General features: G+C 42.0%; 1 long non-coding RNA gene across 1 annotated transcript; it reads left to right on the top strand.

The window, feature by feature from the left end:
• The first annotated feature begins 6,426 nt into the window (after positions 1–6,426).
• Positions 6,427–15,883, top strand: LOC129824929 (uncharacterized). Its single transcript, XR_008754809.1, has 2 exons — positions 6,427–6,549; positions 15,170–15,883. It is a non-coding gene; the product is annotated as an uncharacterized LOC129824929 (long non-coding RNA).
• The last annotated feature ends 2,160 nt before the right edge of the window (positions 15,884–18,043 follow it).

The raw sequence follows: 18,043 nt of genomic DNA, 5'->3' as shown, positions 1-18,043 counted from the left end.
CTTGTTCCGTAAAGGATGTCAGAGAGACCAATGCTTCCTACAATGAAGATGAAGGGGATGCACTTAACTCTAACAAAACATAATGACTGCAACATCCTCGTCTGCCTCTCTCGCTCAACACAATGTATGTGCATGGGCATAATGACCAGTGCAACAAAGCAAAAGCCCGTGTGTTTCCTTAAAGCAAAAAGCCTGTCACTGGGCAAAACAAATAAAGTTGTTGCTTTTTCTCTGTAAAAGAACAGAAATAAATACATACGTGAAGGGAGCAAATACTTAATTTTTTGACAACCAGATAAAAGGATGAGATTTCAATTTCAAATCTATGATCCTCTCCTTTCCAAGCAGTTTCAATAGCTTGACGCCCCCAGTTTCCACCATAAGAAAACATGCACATCATCAGATTCTGTCAAACTTGATCTTCCCTCCCTTTAATATGGCTCTTTGTTGTCTGTCCGTGCTCTGACTTCCAACACCTACAGATAATAGGAGCATGTGATGTGAGGCTAGTCAGGCGGTGGGCTCTGCTGGGACTGGGAGTCAGGCTTGTCCAAATGAAAATCTACATACTCGTACAGTGGGTTCACTCAGGCATCAAATCAGCTCAATGCACAAACAGCTGAGCACCATGTCACACACACACACACACACACACACACACACACACACACACACACACACACACACACACACACACACACACACACAGCGTTTATGGTTCTTCATCTCGCTTACTGCAATGCCCATCTAATTAACCAATTAGATTGATTTTGTGCCACAAGGTTGCTTTTCATTTTCCCCCCTAGATACCTTTCTTCTGTGTTGTTTTCTTATTATCTGCCAGCCCTATCACCTACAAACAATACTTAGGTGAAACCAAAGAGGCATTATTGTAATTTTCTTTGATAATAATTAAAGCAATTATTTAGGCATTTAAACCCCCCCCCCCAGAATTTTTTTCTCTCAATCCATATGACTAACACCGAGCACATCCAAAAAGTAGACAAACGTATGATTACACCTATGAGAAGACATCACCAGTTCATTCATCAATAACATCCCTTGGGATTTCACCACACATCTTAGTGTTCACAAGTCTACTAAACTAACACAATCACACAGATTTGAACACCAGCAGGACATTTTGTGGAAGCTCTACATAACAGCGAAGGCGTGAAACCAAATAACAGTTAGCCATTATCGACTGTTTTCGTGCATTGAAGTGAAAGCCCCAGTGGACAAGTTCCTCACAGTGAACAGGATTGAGGCAATGCAAGTTGCAACCACCACAACTCTACAGTGTCAGGAGAATTCTCTGTGAGGTCTGATGTTCCCACAGAAATAGAATTCTAGTTCTGTGGACGTTCCACTGTGACAGACAACAGCAATAACTGGGCAGTGCCCATGCATGCAATGTATCAAAGAAACAGTAAATAAACACATCTTAAATAAAAAAAAATGGATGTTCTTGCTGCCTACACTATGTCGGTATTTCATTCTCAAGGCAGTACATATAATATATATATTTTTTAAACTTACTGTAGCACTGTGGTATAATGAGATTCTGCTCACCCTTGGGGCATTACATGACGATGCCAACGTAGTGAATCCTTGCTCCTAAGCATTTGGTATCTTGAATGACCCCAACTAAAAGTGGAGGAATTAAGAAAAGCAAAAACATGTGAGTCAGCAAATTCTATAGGATTCAAATCGAAACGCATCTATAAAGTATAAGAAAACTTGATGGCCTATATACTTTACACCACCACTACACAAATATGTTTGCATATTTTTGTTTCTGTTCTTCATGAAGACATTCAATTGAGCAACTTCCATTTAGTGGGGATACTGGAAAACATCTTGGATTCTCGCTCACCAAGAACTCTTACGATTCACCGATTACATTTCCAATGCCCATCTTGACTATGGGGTTTCATTTGGGGATTAATTGCGACAGGAAACAACAAGCTCGAAAAGTCTAATAAATGCTACTCCAGTTAGTCCAGCCTGGCTACACCAAAACACCGAGGCTCAAAACCTTCCGATGGAATTACCGCTGTTCTGCAGATTCCCGTTGCATCACTCGTGGGTTGACGGCATGTTTACTGTCGTTTTCTCAGCGGTACATGTGAAAGTAGACCAACTGAAGGGGAAGATTCCAGGTGTTTGTGATGCTCGTCGTTAGGTGCGACGCAGACAGGGTGGCGTGAGTGGTGAAATAGAAGAGTCATTGTCTGATCTTTTGAGTTTTGATGTTGAGTCTTTGCCTGACAAAGTGATGTTAGGTTATTTAAGGTGTCCCTTATGAGCTTTTGTGCCAAATCAATTATGTTGTTACAGGTGTCAAGCTTATGGGCATGTGGCAGCAGTGTGAAGGAGGGAGGTTCCTAGGTGTGAGGAGTGTGCAGTAGTGCATGAGACAAAGGAATTTGTAGTATTGGGGAAACAAGCGGTATGTGTTAACTGTAGGGGTGCCCATGGGGCTGATTCGTGTGAGCAGTAGATCTGTGCCAGTACAGAGGGAAAGGCCAACGACTGATATATGCTTCAGTAAGATGGGCTTGTTAGCGTTCATTGCAATGGTTACCTCCTCACATAAAACGTTTTGTTGAATTGTTTAACTTTTTAAAAGGATTTTGGTCATATTTAAATAGCGCCAGGCTAACCAGCTAGCAAGTTATCGGTTTTGAATAGAGGAAACGTTTTGAGTCTTTGCAGTGGATACACATTGTCAGCGTGTTTCAAAGACTAGCAGAATGAACACTAACAACCCTGGTCCATGTGGTATCTTGAAACATAGAGCAACGTCAGATGTTTAGAGCTCAACCACAGCTGATCAACCACCAGCCTGGGCAGCTGCAGTGGGCGCTATGGATCTCCACTATCGTCTGGGCTTAATGTGCCCAGCCGGTAGTACACTCGTGTCCCCCCGGCGACCGGTTCATACTTAAAACATTATCCATTCATGCTGTAAAGGCTTCGATTGCCTCCTTAACTCGATTTAATGGCGAGAAGATGGAAAACAAATGGAAAAGACAAACCATCAAACAGGCATAGCGTCAATACAGGATTAAGATTGAATCCTACTACACTGGCTCTGACGCTCGTCGGATGTGGCAGGGCTTGAAAACTATTACGGACTACAAAGGGAAAACCAGCCGCGAGCTGCCCAGTGACGCGAGTCTACCAGACGAGCTAAATGCCTTTTATGATCGTTTCGAGGCAAGCAACACTGAAGAATGCACGAGAGCACCAGCTGTTCCGGACGACTGTGTGATAACGCTCTCGGTAGCCAATGTGAGCAAGTCCTTTAAACAGGTCAACATTGAAAGCCGCGGGGCCAGACTAATTATAACCAGGACGTGTACTCAAAGCACTCGTGGACCAACTGGCAAGTGTCTTCACTGACATTTTCAACCTCTCCCTGACCGAGTTTGTAATACCTACATGCTTCAAGCAGACCACCATAGTCCCTGTGCCCAAGGAAGAGAAGGTAACCTGCCTAAATGATTACTGCCCCGTAGCACTCATGTCGGTAGCCATGAAGTGCTTTGAAATGCTGGTCATGGCTCACATCTACAGCATTATCCCGGATACCCTAGATCCACTCCAATTCACATAACGCCCCAACAGATCCACAAATGACGCAATCGCACTCCACACTGCCCTTTCTCACCTGTACAAAAGGAACACCAATGTGAGAATGCTGTTCCTTGACTACAGCTCAGCGTTCAACACCATAGTGCCCACAAAGCTCATCAGTGAGCTAATGACCCAGGGACTAAACACCTCCCTCTGCAACTGGATCCTGGACTTCCTGACTGGCCACCCCCAGGTGGTAAGGGTAGGCAACAACACATCTGCCACGCTGATCCTCAACACTGGTGCCCCTCAGGGGTGTGTGCTTAGTCCCTTCCTGTACTCTTTGTTCACCCACGACTGCGTGGCCAAACACGACTCCGACACCATCATTAAGTTTGCTGATGACACAACAGTGGTAGGCCTGATTACCGACAACAATGAGACAGCCTATAGGGAGGTCAGAGACCTGGCAGTGTAGTGCCACGACAACAACCTCCCCCTCAATGTGAGCCAGATAAAGGAGCTGATCGTGGACTACAGGAAAAGGTGGGCCAAACAGGCCCCAATTAACATTGACAAGGCTATAGTGGAGCGGGTCAAGAGCGGGTCAAGTGTCCACATCACCAACGAACTATCATGTTCCAAACACACCAACACAGTCGTGAAGAGGGCACGACAACACCTTTTCCTCCCCAGGAGACTGGAAATATTTGTCATGGGTCCCAAGATCCCCTCCGCCATTTGTTTTTACAATGCTGCTACTCGCAGTTTATTATCTATGCGTAGTCACTTTACCCCTACCTACACGTATAAATTACCTCGACTAACCTGTACTCCCGCACATTAACTCGGTACCGGTACCCCCTGTATATAGCCTCGTTACTCTTATTTTATTGTGTTACTTATTATTTTTTACTTTAGTTTATTTGGTCAATATTTTCTTAACTCTTTCTTGAACTGCATTGTTGGTTAAGGGCTTGTAAGTACGAATGTCATGGTAAGGTCTACAACATCTGTTGTATTTGGCGTATGTGACAAATAAAGTTGGATTTGATTTGAAATATGCCTACTTTCTTTATGAAACGCCATTTCCACCAACTTGCTAAATGCTATTCCCGCATGTTGCATTTAGCCTTCAGCAAGTCAGGTTACAGCAGTCTGTTTTTTCCACCGCTACATAACAGGCGTAATATAAATCGGAACCCCTGGTCTGATAGTTTCAAAATACAAGTTGTGTTTACTGAACATAGTTTTAAACATATGTATTGGATTTGTTGGCATGAGCTCGGTTTACTAAACATGATTAACAGTTTTAATAAGAAAGATTCAACATTCGTGAAGTGAAATGATGAAGTTAAAACGAGATTTGGAGTAGAATACATGTATTTTTCATCATTGACCTCGCCCTGAATTTCCATGTTTTTCTGTTGTTGTCTTCTTTCTGTTGTTGTAGACACATTTTGTTGAGGTACATGATGAGAGAGACATTTGACCTTAAAGTCAGGAACCACTACCTAAAAGCTTGATTCATTCCAGACCTTCTGGCTGTGGGTGATCAGTGCAGTATGAACCACATTTCATTACATTTACATTTTAGTCATTTAGCAGACGCTCTTATCCAGAGAGACTTACAGTAGAGTGCATACATTCTATTACATTTTACATACTGAGACAAAGATATCCCTACCGGCCAAACCCTCCCTAACCCGAACGACGCTATGCCAATTGTGCGTCGCCCCACAGACCTCCCGGTTGCGGCCGGCTGCGACAGAGCCTGGGCGCGAACCCAACCCAGCCTGGGCGCGAACCCAGAAACTCTGGTGGCGCAGCTAGCACTGCGATGCAGTGCCCTAGACCACTGCGCCACCCGGGAGGTCATGTATACAGAGAAGAGAGTCGGTAAGGTCAACCTGTTGTATTCGCCACACGTGACAAATAAAATGTGATTTTACAGGACCTTGCGTCTAAATCCAAATAACTTGGCCGTTTGACAATAACATGCCCGTACCTCTGTCTGCTTTTGATTTCCCGCTCCTTCTTTCAGATTTTGATTTTGTAATGTTTGTATTATTAAACCCTCTGTGGGTGCCCTCCCCATTATGCTAATAATCAACTATTATTTTGGAACACTTTTTTTTTGGGGGGGGGGGGGGGGGGGGGGGTTGGCTCTGAAATGTTGTATACTTTTCTAAATACAGTTTATCTGCTTCTCTTGAGATAAGTTAAACATGGTGCCAGTGCCTCCCACTGGCTGAAGGGTGTGTGTACAGCCAGGGCTTATTGAGCGGGTCTGTTTCAGGCTGCAGGTGTCATTGATATGCCCTCCACAGAACTGAAGTTCGATCAAAACTGTGCCTGATCAGAATTACCAGGGTGTTCAGCCTGTTGCGCCTGCTCAGATTCTCTAGGCTACTACAATAAATGTTCACAACTGTATGGAGGTGAGAGCAAATTGTTTTCTTAAATCAAGGTTTGGTCATTGTTCTGTGGTTAGTGTAGTAGTGGCACCACAGATAGACAAGTTTCGAGCTCTGTGTCACATGATGACACTTAACTATGGGAGTGTAGTAATACATCTTCAGACACTGAGGTAGCTTTATGTCATGGTCAGCTAATCTAATTTGATTTGTAACACTAAGGGCCAGTTTCCCAGACATGGATTAAGCCTAGTCCTGGTCTAAAAAGCACTTTTCTCCATTGAAAGTGCTTTTTAGTCCAGAACTAGATTACTCGTCGTCTGTATCCGGAAAACCATCCCTCAAGCTTTAAAAAAAAAAAAAGTACAGCATCTTTGGGTGAGGGTGGAGAGGCATACTAATTTATTCTCTTTTCATCCCAGTGGTTTCACAACTCTGGGTGGTTATTGTGAGCAAGATGGCTGGAACAATCATGTTTTAGCGAGAACCGGAGTACACAACTGCACTCACAAGCAGCTCCGACGCCAGCTAACGAGTATTTGAAGACGAGGTACATATTTTAATGCCCAGTTGTCTTTTAGCAGAGTATATTATGATGATTGATGCAGATGCATTAATATATTATTTTAACCAGCGGAGAAAGTAAGCCAGTACAGTCCGGTATGGCGTCCTTGAAAAATAAATAGCGGGAGTGAGCCATATCGATAAAACGTGAGCCTATTACAATTAACACAAAATGCCAAGAAAACTATGCGTTCGAGATGATTTATTCTTGCTCACAGATAAAACTGAAGAAATGCAGAATTTACATGACTAAGAATTGCAAAACTCTCATTTAAAATACATAACACGTGACATGGATAGAATACAGGACACTTGAAACATTAAAGGACATTTTTCATGATTGAAATTGAAAATGTTAAAGTGTGATTGTTAAAAAGAGAATTTTAAGGAAAGCCATTTAAGAGCTAGAGTTATTATACAGTCTGATAGCAGTGGGTAGAGTGGTGTTTCACAGTCGGGTGTTGGCTGTCTGTTTAAAACTACCAGCACACAGCTTGGATACCCATGCATACCCTACAAGACATGCCACCATAGGTCTCTTCACAATCCCCAAGTCCAGAACAGACTACAGGAGGCACACAGTACTACACAGAGCCATGACTACATGGAACTCTATTCCACATCAGGTAACTGATGCAAGCAGTAGAATCAGATTTAACAAACAGATAGAAATACACCTTACGGAACAGCGGGGACTGTGAAGAGACACATGTACAGACACACGCATATGCACACACAAGCTAGCACACACACTCTACACACACGTACATTGTAATATTGTTGTATGGTGGTATTATATATTTTGTATTGTAGATATGTAGTAATGTTATATGATGTACTGTTTTATATTTTGTTTTATGTGTGAGTGTGGGCATTAAGAGAAGAGTAGCTGCTGCCTTGAAAGTAGCTAATCGTGATCCCTAATAAATACAAAACGCAATACTGACTGCACCACGTGTCACCACTGAGGTTAGAGTCTAGATAAAAACCAAGATATTTGGTTGTTGTTACCGCTGGTACTTCCTGTCCTCCTATGATTAGAGGTGCAGGTTGTGGAGGGTCTGTTGAAAAACAAAGCAGAATTTCCACAGACTTTTTACCCATTCAGGAGCATGTCTGCATACCCAGTGTCCAGAGTGTCACTGAAGACAACTTTTCGGGTGGACATGTGAATAAGAAACAGAAGGGCAGTAGTAGGGCTGGACTTTGGGAAGTAGGCATACTGATCCATGCACTCGGATAGAACGGTTGGCATGAGTTTTTTTTAATTTTAAGGCATGAAGTTAGAGAGATGGGCCTCCAGTCACTCGTTGACACTTTAGGTACGGGACACACATTGGCCATCTTCCAGGCAGCAGGAACAGTCCCCTGCCAGTAGGTGGTGTTAACAATGTGTGTGATGACAGGGGCTAGATCTTCTGCATGCTCTTTTAGTAGCCAGGCTGGAATACCATCAGGCCCACAAGCTTTACGTGGGCGGAGTCTGGTCAGAGCTTGCTTTATCTGGCCAATTCTGCACAGCTCAACCAGCCTTGTAGGCATGGTGAATGTCCATGCCTCAGCAAAGAAGCCATTCAAAACATCAGCCCCGTTGTCGTCCTCAATTCTCTCTACCTGTATTCTCCCTCCGGACGTTCTTTCGTCCCAGTTCTTTGTTAACAAAGTCCTATCATTCCTTAGGGTTTTTCCGTCTTTAGGTTCTGGATTTCAGTTTTGTAGTAGTTTTTCATTTGCTTCCCTGATAAGCATTTGCACTGTGTTTCTGTACGTTCTCCATTTCATTGTTTTCACCCCATCTGTTGAAAATCTTCTGTCTTTTCCTGATGGCAGCCTTTATTCATTCAGTCATCCAGGGCTTGTCCAGTGTTGCTGTTTCTTATTTCTGATTGGCATGCATACTGTACATCAAGTGGTTTGAATGCAGGAGTTTTAACATCTCCACCTTTGCATCACTGCTCTCCACCTCATATGGCGGTCCAGTCAGTACTGGCCATACACTCTTACTGACACTTGTGGGTGCTTCACGTGATGCATTGTTGTCTCTACCTTTTTGCCATTTGTGCTGTTGTCTGTGCCCAATAATGTTTGTATCATGTGCTGCTAACATGTTGCTGTCATGCTGTGTTGCTACCATGCTGTTGTCGTCGTCTTAGGTTTCTCTTTATGCAGTGTTGTCTCTCGTTGTGGTCTGTGTTTTGTCCTACATTTGTATTTTTAATCCCAGCCTCTGTCCCCGCAGGAGGTCTTTTGCCTCTTGTTAGGCCGTCATTGTAAATAAGAATTTGTTCTTAACTGACTTGCCTAGTTAAATATAAATATACACACACACACACACACGCCAAGGCCTCCTTTCTGTTCTTGGTTACCAGACGTCCGTTTTTCCACTGCACTGCGCTTCTCCCTCCTGATGTTGTATGGGGAGAACAGCAGACATTTGATCATCAGATCTGAGAGGAGCAAGTACAGTGAGGGTGTTATAGTGATTCTTCAGATTTGTAATGATCAGATCTAGGACGGATTAAAGTCTCCACACAGGATGAAAACCACTTGGGGAGAGGACATCCTGATCACATGGACAGAGTTGATGAGATAATCCACAGTGTTCTGCTGAAGTGTTTTCTCATTGCCATGAGTACTCCCACTTTCACAGTTGAAACTGAGTCCGGGTCGCTTAGGATGAAGCTGAAGCCACACACTCAAACGCCTCTTTCTCTAGGTCAGTTCTTCTCTTCGCCTGCACACTGTAATTCACATTCATCCCCTCTTTGGACCCGTCATTACTGAACAGCTGATAGTCTTGTATGAAAATATTTTAAATCTGGGATATTTTCGTGGACCCAAATTTCAGTGACACATCCAATGTCTGCATTTACTGATTGAAGAAGCAGTTTACATGTATTCACTTTGTTTATCAATGAACTTGAATTAAAACAGCACATTCGGAGACGGGGGCATTTTGGGATGTATTTGCGACATCACATACTTCAGTTAGAACTCTGCATTCACGTGTGCGGTTATAGTTTCGATGTAATTTAGATCTGCTACCTTCTATTGTCAGTATGTTCCTCAGGCTGCCCTTGCCAGCTGTAGTCCCTCTCCACCGCTTCTTGCGCGCATTATCCCGAAGCCCTGAAGTTTAAATCCGATATGCGGTTCATGTTTTTTGTAAATCCGTAGAGAATGCAATGAGTATTCCAAAATGTTTGTACAATCCATCGTTATCAGAGCCACGCTTAATCCATATAAATAGCAAGAAAAGTACGCAGTACTACAACAACAAAAAATACACTTCAAAATTTGCAACGCATGCTACTCTCGAGTGACTGCTTGGAAACGCTACCTAGAAGCTCCGTGGCAGATTGTTGAGCAAATGCAGTTCGTTTCCAGTTAGCTAGCTATGTGGGGCCACATTTGTTTAGGATATTACATCCTTATTTAACCGCAAAAAAATGCAAATTGACTTGAAACCGGGTGGTATACGCTCCAAATTGCGTTGAGGTTCGACGAGAACACTTACATTTTGCCAAGGCGGAGATGAGTGGCCGAGACCAAGACGCGCTGACAAGGCGGCACTGTTTGGATGCAGGAATATTTTTGTTTTTAGTGTACCAACGTGCGCGGGTAGCCTACAGTGATCGTTTGACAACGGTTAGATGAAAACATCATGACTGGTTGTGTTTATGCCACATTAAAAGGTTAAAAGTCATATGACAAATCTTAACTAGGTCTAGGATAGCTACTAGGCCCAGAGAGATCATATATGAAATTCATAAGGATTCTATAGGCCTATGTAATTCAATGATTACACCGAGGCTATTTAACATATCTTGATATATACACTGAACAGAAATATAAACGCAACATGCAACAATTTCAAAGATTTTTCTGAGTTACAGTTCATATAAGGAAATCAGTCAATTGAAATACATTCATTAGGCCCTAATCTATGGATTTCACATGACTGGGAATACAGATATGCGTCTGTTGGTCACAGATACCTTTAAAAAAAGGTTGAGTCGTGGAAAAAAAACAGTCCGTATCTGGTGTGACCACCATTTGACTCATGCAGCATGACACATCTCCTTAGCATAGAGTTGTGATCAGGCTGTTGATTGTGGCTTGTGGGATGTTGTCCCACTGTTCAATGGCTGTGCGAAGTTACTGGATATTGGCAGGAAATGGAACACACTGTCATATATCCCAACATGCTCAATGGGTGACATTTCTGGTGAGTTGCAGGCCATGGAACAATAGGGACATTTTCAGCTTCTACGAGTTATGTATAGATCCTTGTGACATGGACATGCATTATCATGCTGAAACATGAGGTGATGGCGGCAGATGAATGTCACGACAATGGGCCTTTTATTGTTCCCAGCACAAGGTGCACCTGGGTAATGATCATGCTGGTTAATCAGCTTCTTGGTATACCACACCTGTCAGGTGGATGGATTATCTTGGTATAGGAGAAATGCTCACTAACAGGGATGTAAACAAATGTGTGCAGTCAAAAGTTTGGACAAACCTACTCATTCAAGGGTTTTTCTTAATTTTTACTATTTTCTACATTGTAGAATAATAGTGAAGACAAACTATAAAATAATACATATGGAATCATGTAGTAACCAAAAAAGTGTAAATAAATCAAAATATTTTATATTTGAGTTTCTTAAAAGTAGCCACCCTTTGCCTTGATAACAGCTGTGCACACTCTTGGCATTCTTTCAACTAGCTTCACCTGGACTGCTTTTCCAACAGTCTTGATGGAGTTCCCACATATATTGAGCACTTGTTCACTGGTTTTCCTTCACTCTGCAGTCCAACTCATCCCAAACCATCTCAATTGGTTTGAGGTCAGGTGATTATGGAGGCCAGGTCATCTGATGCAGCACTCCATAATTCTCATTTTTGGTCAAATAGCCTATACACAGCCTGGAGGTGTGCTGGGTCATTGTCCTGTTGAAAACAAATGATAGTCCCACTAAGCGTAAACCAGATGGGATGGCTTATCGCTGCAGAATGCTGTGGTAGCCATGCTGGTTAAGTGTGCCTTGAATTCAAAATAAATCACAGACAGTGTCACCAGCAAAGCACCCCCACACCATCACACCTCCTCCTCCATGCTTCACGGTGGGAACCACACATGCGGAGATCATCCGTTCACCTACTCTGCATCTCACAAAGACACATTTTGACTCATCAGACCAAAGGACAGATTTCCACCGGTCTAATGTCCATTGCTTATGTTTCTTGACCCAAGCAAGTCTCTTCTGCTTGATGCCCAATTAGTAGTGATTTCTTTGCAGCAATTTGACCATGAAGGCCTGATTCACGCAGTCAGTTGATGTCGATATGTTTCTGTTACTTGAACTCTGAAGCATTTATTTGGACTGCAATTTCTGAGGCTGGTAACTCTAATTAACTTATCCTTTGCAGCAGAGGTAACTCTGGGTCTTCCTTTCCTGTGGCGGTCCTCATGATAGCCAGTTTCATCCAAGCGCTTGGTTTTTGCGACTGCACTTGAAGAAACTTTCAAAGTTCTTCAAATTTGACTGAACTTCATGTCTTAAAGTAATGGACTTTCGTTTCTCTTTGCTTATTTGAGCTGTTCTTGACATAATATGGACTTGGTCTTTTAACAAATATCTTCTGTAAACCACCCCTACCTTGTCACAACACAAATGATTGGCTCAAATGCATTAAGAAGGAAAGAAATTCCACAATTTAACTTTTATCAAGGCACACCTGTTAATTGAAATGCATTCCAGGTGACTACCTCATGAAGCTGGTTGAGAGAACGCCAAGAGTGTGCAAAGCTGTCATCAAGGCAAAGGGTAGCTACTTTGAAGAATCTCAAATATACAATATATTTTGATTTGTTTAACACTTTTTTGGTTACTACATGATTCCATATGTGTTATTTTATAGTTTTGATGTCTTCACTATTATTCTACAATGTAGAAAATAGTACAAATAATGAAAAACCCTTGAATGAGTAAGTGTGTCCAAACTTTTGACTGGTATTATATATATATATATATATATATATATATATATATATATATATATATATATATATATATATATAGTAGTGTCACTTATATTTCTTCAGGTCACTGTGCTGGATGGAACAGTAAATGTTTGAAAGTGTAAGATTTAACATCCAAAATTCATTAGACTGAATCGTGCATCTATACTGCCCTCTGGTGGGGATTGTATGTATACAACTTCCATAATCATTTTACACTGACTGTATATATATATATATATATATATATATATATATATATATATATATATATATATATATATGCAGGATTATTTGCATTTGTTGTATTGGTCCAGTCAGTTTAAAATAATTATGGAAGTTGTATACATACAATCCTCACCAGAGGGCAGTATAGATGCACGATTCAGTCTAATGAATTTTGGATGTTAAATCTTACACTTTCAAACATTTACTCTTCCATCCAGCACAGTGACCTGAAGAAGTATAAGTGACACTACCGTCTCCCTGGCAGCTTCCGGCAGCACATCTTTGACCACCTGGAGAATTGTTTCCAGGGAAAGTGGTTTGATGAAAAGGCCATCCTCATTGAGCTCTCAGAACCCCTCAGACAGGTAGGATGTCATAGCTCATTCCCTGGAAGCCACTGCTCCAAAACCGCCATAAAAAAGCCAGACAATGGTTTGCAACTGCACATGGGGACAAAGATCTTACTTTTTGGAGCAATGTCCTCTGGTCTGATGAAACAAAAATATAACTGTTTGGCCATAATGACCATCATTATGTTTGGAGGAAAAAGGGGGAGGCTTGCAAGCCGAAGAACACCTTCCCAACCGTGAAGCACGGGGGTGGCAGCATCATATTGTGGGGGTGCTTTGCTGCAGGAGGGACTGGTGCACTTCACAAAATAGATGGCATCATGAGGGAGGAAAATTATGTGGATATATTGAAGCAACATCTCAAGACATCAGTCAGGAAGTTAAAGCTTGGTCGCAATCCTATAGAAAATGTGTGGGCAGAACTGACAAAGCGTGTGCGAGCAAGGAGGCTTGCTCAGTTACACCAGCTCTGTCAGGAGGAATGGGCCAAAATTCACCCAACTTATTGTGGGAAGCTTGTGGAAGGCTACCCGAAATGTTTGACCCAAGTTAAACAATTTGAAGGCAATGCTACCAAATACTAATTGAGTATATGTAAACTTCTGACCCACTGGGAATTTGATGAAAGAAATAAAAGCTGAAATAAACCATTCTCTCTACTATTATTCTGACATTTCACATTCTTAAAATAAAGTAGTGACCCAACTGACCTAAGACAGGGAATATTTACTCAGACTAAATGTCTGGAATTGTGAAAAACTGAGTTTAAATGTATTTGGCTAAGGTGTATGTAAACTTCCGACTTCAACTGTAGGTCATAATGGCACAGGCTTAGTATGGTATTCCTCCCTGTCCCCTCTACTACTGCAGAGTCCCCCTGACAGTGACTGATCACTGCTCAAAGTGTTGAGATTATAAATGAAAGGCACTGAGGGATGCCTCAGCAGGGATGCACATGATAATCATAACTGATAAGATGTGCCAGATATTCAATCAGGAAGTTGGCTATAATATGTGTTTATACTCATGCTAAAATAGATGTCTAATTTGTTGTTTGTTCTAATTAGACAAATGGGATCGTTGCTGATGGCATAAGTAGTTGCATGGTCAAAAGCCATTTGTTTCCGTCTTTATTCTACAACATTTGTTTTGGGTTGGCAATCAAGGAATCTGAGGTGAATGTAGCATAAACAGATGCTGAAATATCCCAGGATTGTCATGCAAATTGTTAAAGGGATTTTGAGAATTACATCATAGTAATATGATTGTTCTTTCATGTTTATGTGAACAACACAATGTACATGCATGGTATGGTAATTACATTTAATTATAAAAAAAAACTTAAATGGCCTCCCAAGTGGCCGTGACTGGGAGACCCGTGAGGCGGCGCACAATTGGTCCAGCATCGTCCGGGTTAGGGGAGGGTTCGGTGTTTCCTCCGACACATTGGTGCGGCTGACTTCCGGGTTAAGCGAGCAGTGTGTCACGAAGCAGTGCGGCTTGGCGGGGTCGTGTTTCGGAGGGTGCATGGCTCTCGACCTTCGCCTCTCCCGAGTCGTACGGGAGTTGCAGCGATGGGACAAGACTGTAACTACCAATTGGATACCATGAAATTGGGGAGAAAAAGGGATTGAGGGACTCCCAACTGAGCCACATTTAGTGGATGAAAATATTTAAGATCAAAGTAGCTCACACCACCATTAATGAATGCTTATATTTAGGTTGCTCCATAGAAATGTTATTATGTTGCTGTGTAATTAAGACAGACTTGGTTTCAGCCATTGTTAGTGGCTGCTGCTCAAGGTTGATATTTATGCTAAATTCTTACTTGTTTTGTATTTTGACTGATGGAAACCCATTAGGTACCATCGTCTTTTCTTTTGTGGAATACATGACTTTACCCAGATGAGGACCCCATTCCATTCTTAGCAACGCTGGCACATCTCAACTACTGACCTGTCTTCTTGTTTGTCTCTGGTTTGGTCCGACCGCGCTCTGAGCTGTGCCTGGTGACGGATGCTAAGCACTCGGCCAACATGACGGCGCTGACTCTCTGCCTCCTCTACAGCCTGTCCATCCAGGCCTACTGGACCGCGCTGCAGAGGTCCCCTAAGCTGGAGGCCCACATCAGCCACGTGGCCCTCCAGCACCCCACATCCTGCTCCAACCTTCTCTGTGACAGTCACTAAGTCCTCCGTCTGTCCACACTGCAGCACCTGGTCTTAGTATACACATTTGACACAATTGAAAACTCTGTGTCGTACATTTCAAGGTGCATTTTGTTCTGCACATTTCCTCATAAATTGGTGTCTTGATCTGTTCACACTGCAGCACACAGCACACGCTTTTTTCATAGCAGGTGATGATGATGACGATTTTGGTTCAATACTGAATAACTCTCACTGTCCAGGCTTCCTTTAAATCAGTCCAAAATCGAAGTTGGTGTAAGGTTGGGGGGAAAAAAACGTGTTCTTTTGCTCCTGTGTATCTTTCTGGTGTATATACGCATATATTGCATTTGGATTACTGATACAGTGTTATGTGGGTTGCTAACTGGATTCATCCTGTGATTTCTTATTTTTTTTGTTTTTGATTATTATTTGTGTACTTGTTTGATATTTTCGCTGCATTGTCAGGAGCTAGTGACACAAGCATTTCGCTGTACCCACGATAACAACTGTGTACGCAACCAATAAACTGTGATTTGATCTGTTCTTGTTGCGTTGTGTCTCTCTTAGTTGGTGATACAGAGCCTGCTGTTTCTACCTCCACAGACACAGAACCATCTGTGGGATTCAAAGGTCCATCCTCAGGCCCTTTAAGGATGCCTCACCCATCCATATCCTGTAACTATCCTGCACTAACTACCTACTACACTACTGCACTAGATGCATCACAGACATCCCGTGGCCACGCCACAAACACCCAGAGAGACTATCCTCTAAGCCTTTTTCTCTTTGAAAATGTGGTTTGATCATTTAGTTCCGTTAACATGGCTTGCATTCCAGGGCAATTGTGCTAATAAAGGACAAAGTGGCACAGCAAATAGGAGTCCAGGGAAAACAGAGTGGAACACTTCTAATTAAAAATGTCTAAATGACTGGCAGGGCGGGGAAATGCAAGCATAAATGTCAGATGTTAAATGTGAATTGTACATAGCTAACAACATTCAAAGTTTGTTGAATGGAAATGTTACTTTGAGTTGTTGAGTAGTGTTAAACAGCTTTCAGCCGAGAAACACTGATACGTCTGTGCCCAAGAGTAGACTGACTCAAGTGACTCAGGCAATTTCCATTGTTTATTATGAAAATATATATTTTTTGTTACACACAATAAATAGTTTTTTTTATAAAAACATTCTTGCTTATAAACTATTAGTCCACCGATCAGTTAGTGGAAGTGCACCATTATGTAAAATGTTTTATCTTATTGTATTTATACTAATTGAATACCACAAATTATAAATGTTTTTATTTTATTTTACACATTTACCTGCTGAGATGGCTCATTGATTTTGAACCTCCTTTCCCCCTCTGAAGCCACATGCTGCTATTTTACAGCCGTACAGCCCATGTCCGTGACCCTGCGAAAATCGAATTAGCATAATAAAGTCTTCAGACAAAATCTATAGGTCATATCCCAGACTTAGTGAGAACAGTGTGTATAAGTCTGTGTCAATGCATCCCAAATGGCCCCCTTTATCCTTTATAGTGCTCTATGTTTCACAAGGGCCCAAAGGGCAATGGTCAAAAGTAGTGCACTACAGGTGTTGGATCTGAATTTGGCCAGTTTCTCAAGAAGGAAAATAATCCTACAGCAACCGGAAATGTGAATTATTGTGTGGATTATAATTAATGGACTTTTTTGTAGGGGTTGACACATTGTTTGTTAGGGCAAATCAAGTCTGACATTTATAAGTGGAAATTACAAACTTTAGAAGCCTTTTTTAAACTTCGAATACACTACACATTTGCATTTCCTGCTATGCAGGAAATTTCCTGCAGCAACAGTGTGATCAAATTAAGATCCTACATCTGTATATGGTGAACAGAGTGCCATTTGAGACGCAGCTTAAAGAGCGGTGAGCAGAGGGGGGAGGACGTCTCGTCGAGAGGTTGTTTTCCTTCCCAAGCATCCACAATCAACCACTACACGTGTATACATCTGTGGAACAGCTACATAGTACGCTACTTTTGACCAGAGTTTTATGGGCCCTGGTCAAAAGTAGTGCACTATAAAGAGAAGAGGGTGCCATTTGTAATGCCCAGCCCCGTTTCACTGTGTGCCAGGAGAAATTAACCCAGGTCTTGACTCGCCACTCTGCTGGCTAAATGATTAGAGGTGATCCCTAATGGATTGAAAGACCTGAATTGTCGGGACATAGGCTCAGTGTCTAGTGGCTCTGTGTCTAGTGTGAGAATGCTGTCCCTGACACTAAGGGGTTAGTCTCAAATGGTACCCTATTCCCTATATAGTGCCCTACTTTATGAGCCCTGGTCAAAAGTAGTGTCCTACATAGGGAATAGACTCAACCCATGACAAATTATAAACTTCACCCATTGTCCATTACAGTCCAGTCTATCAGTCTAATATTATAGTATTAAAGGGGGACTATGTCATAAACCCTCTAAGTTCCATAATGGGGCCAAAATGGCTACCATTTTGGTCAGGGAGAATCCAAAACCAGTCTAATTGGAATGAATGGCAGTAGAGGCATTTCCAGCTTTTACTTTTGCAGGAAAATAAAAGTACGACGTGATGTATCAGAAATTGTGCAATGGAATTATAGTCAACCTAAAATATTATTGTCATATAATTATAAATACAGTTTATACAGGTTTTATACAAATGTTGTTTATAAATAGCCTCTAGAA

The sequence above is a fragment of the Salvelinus fontinalis genome, chromosome 27, assembly GCF_029448725.1.
Source record: "Salvelinus fontinalis isolate EN_2023a chromosome 27, ASM2944872v1, whole genome shotgun sequence".
Classification (NCBI taxonomy): Eukaryota; Metazoa; Chordata; class Actinopteri; order Salmoniformes; family Salmonidae; genus Salvelinus; species Salvelinus fontinalis.
This window is presented reverse-complemented; position numbering and strand designations above follow the sequence as displayed.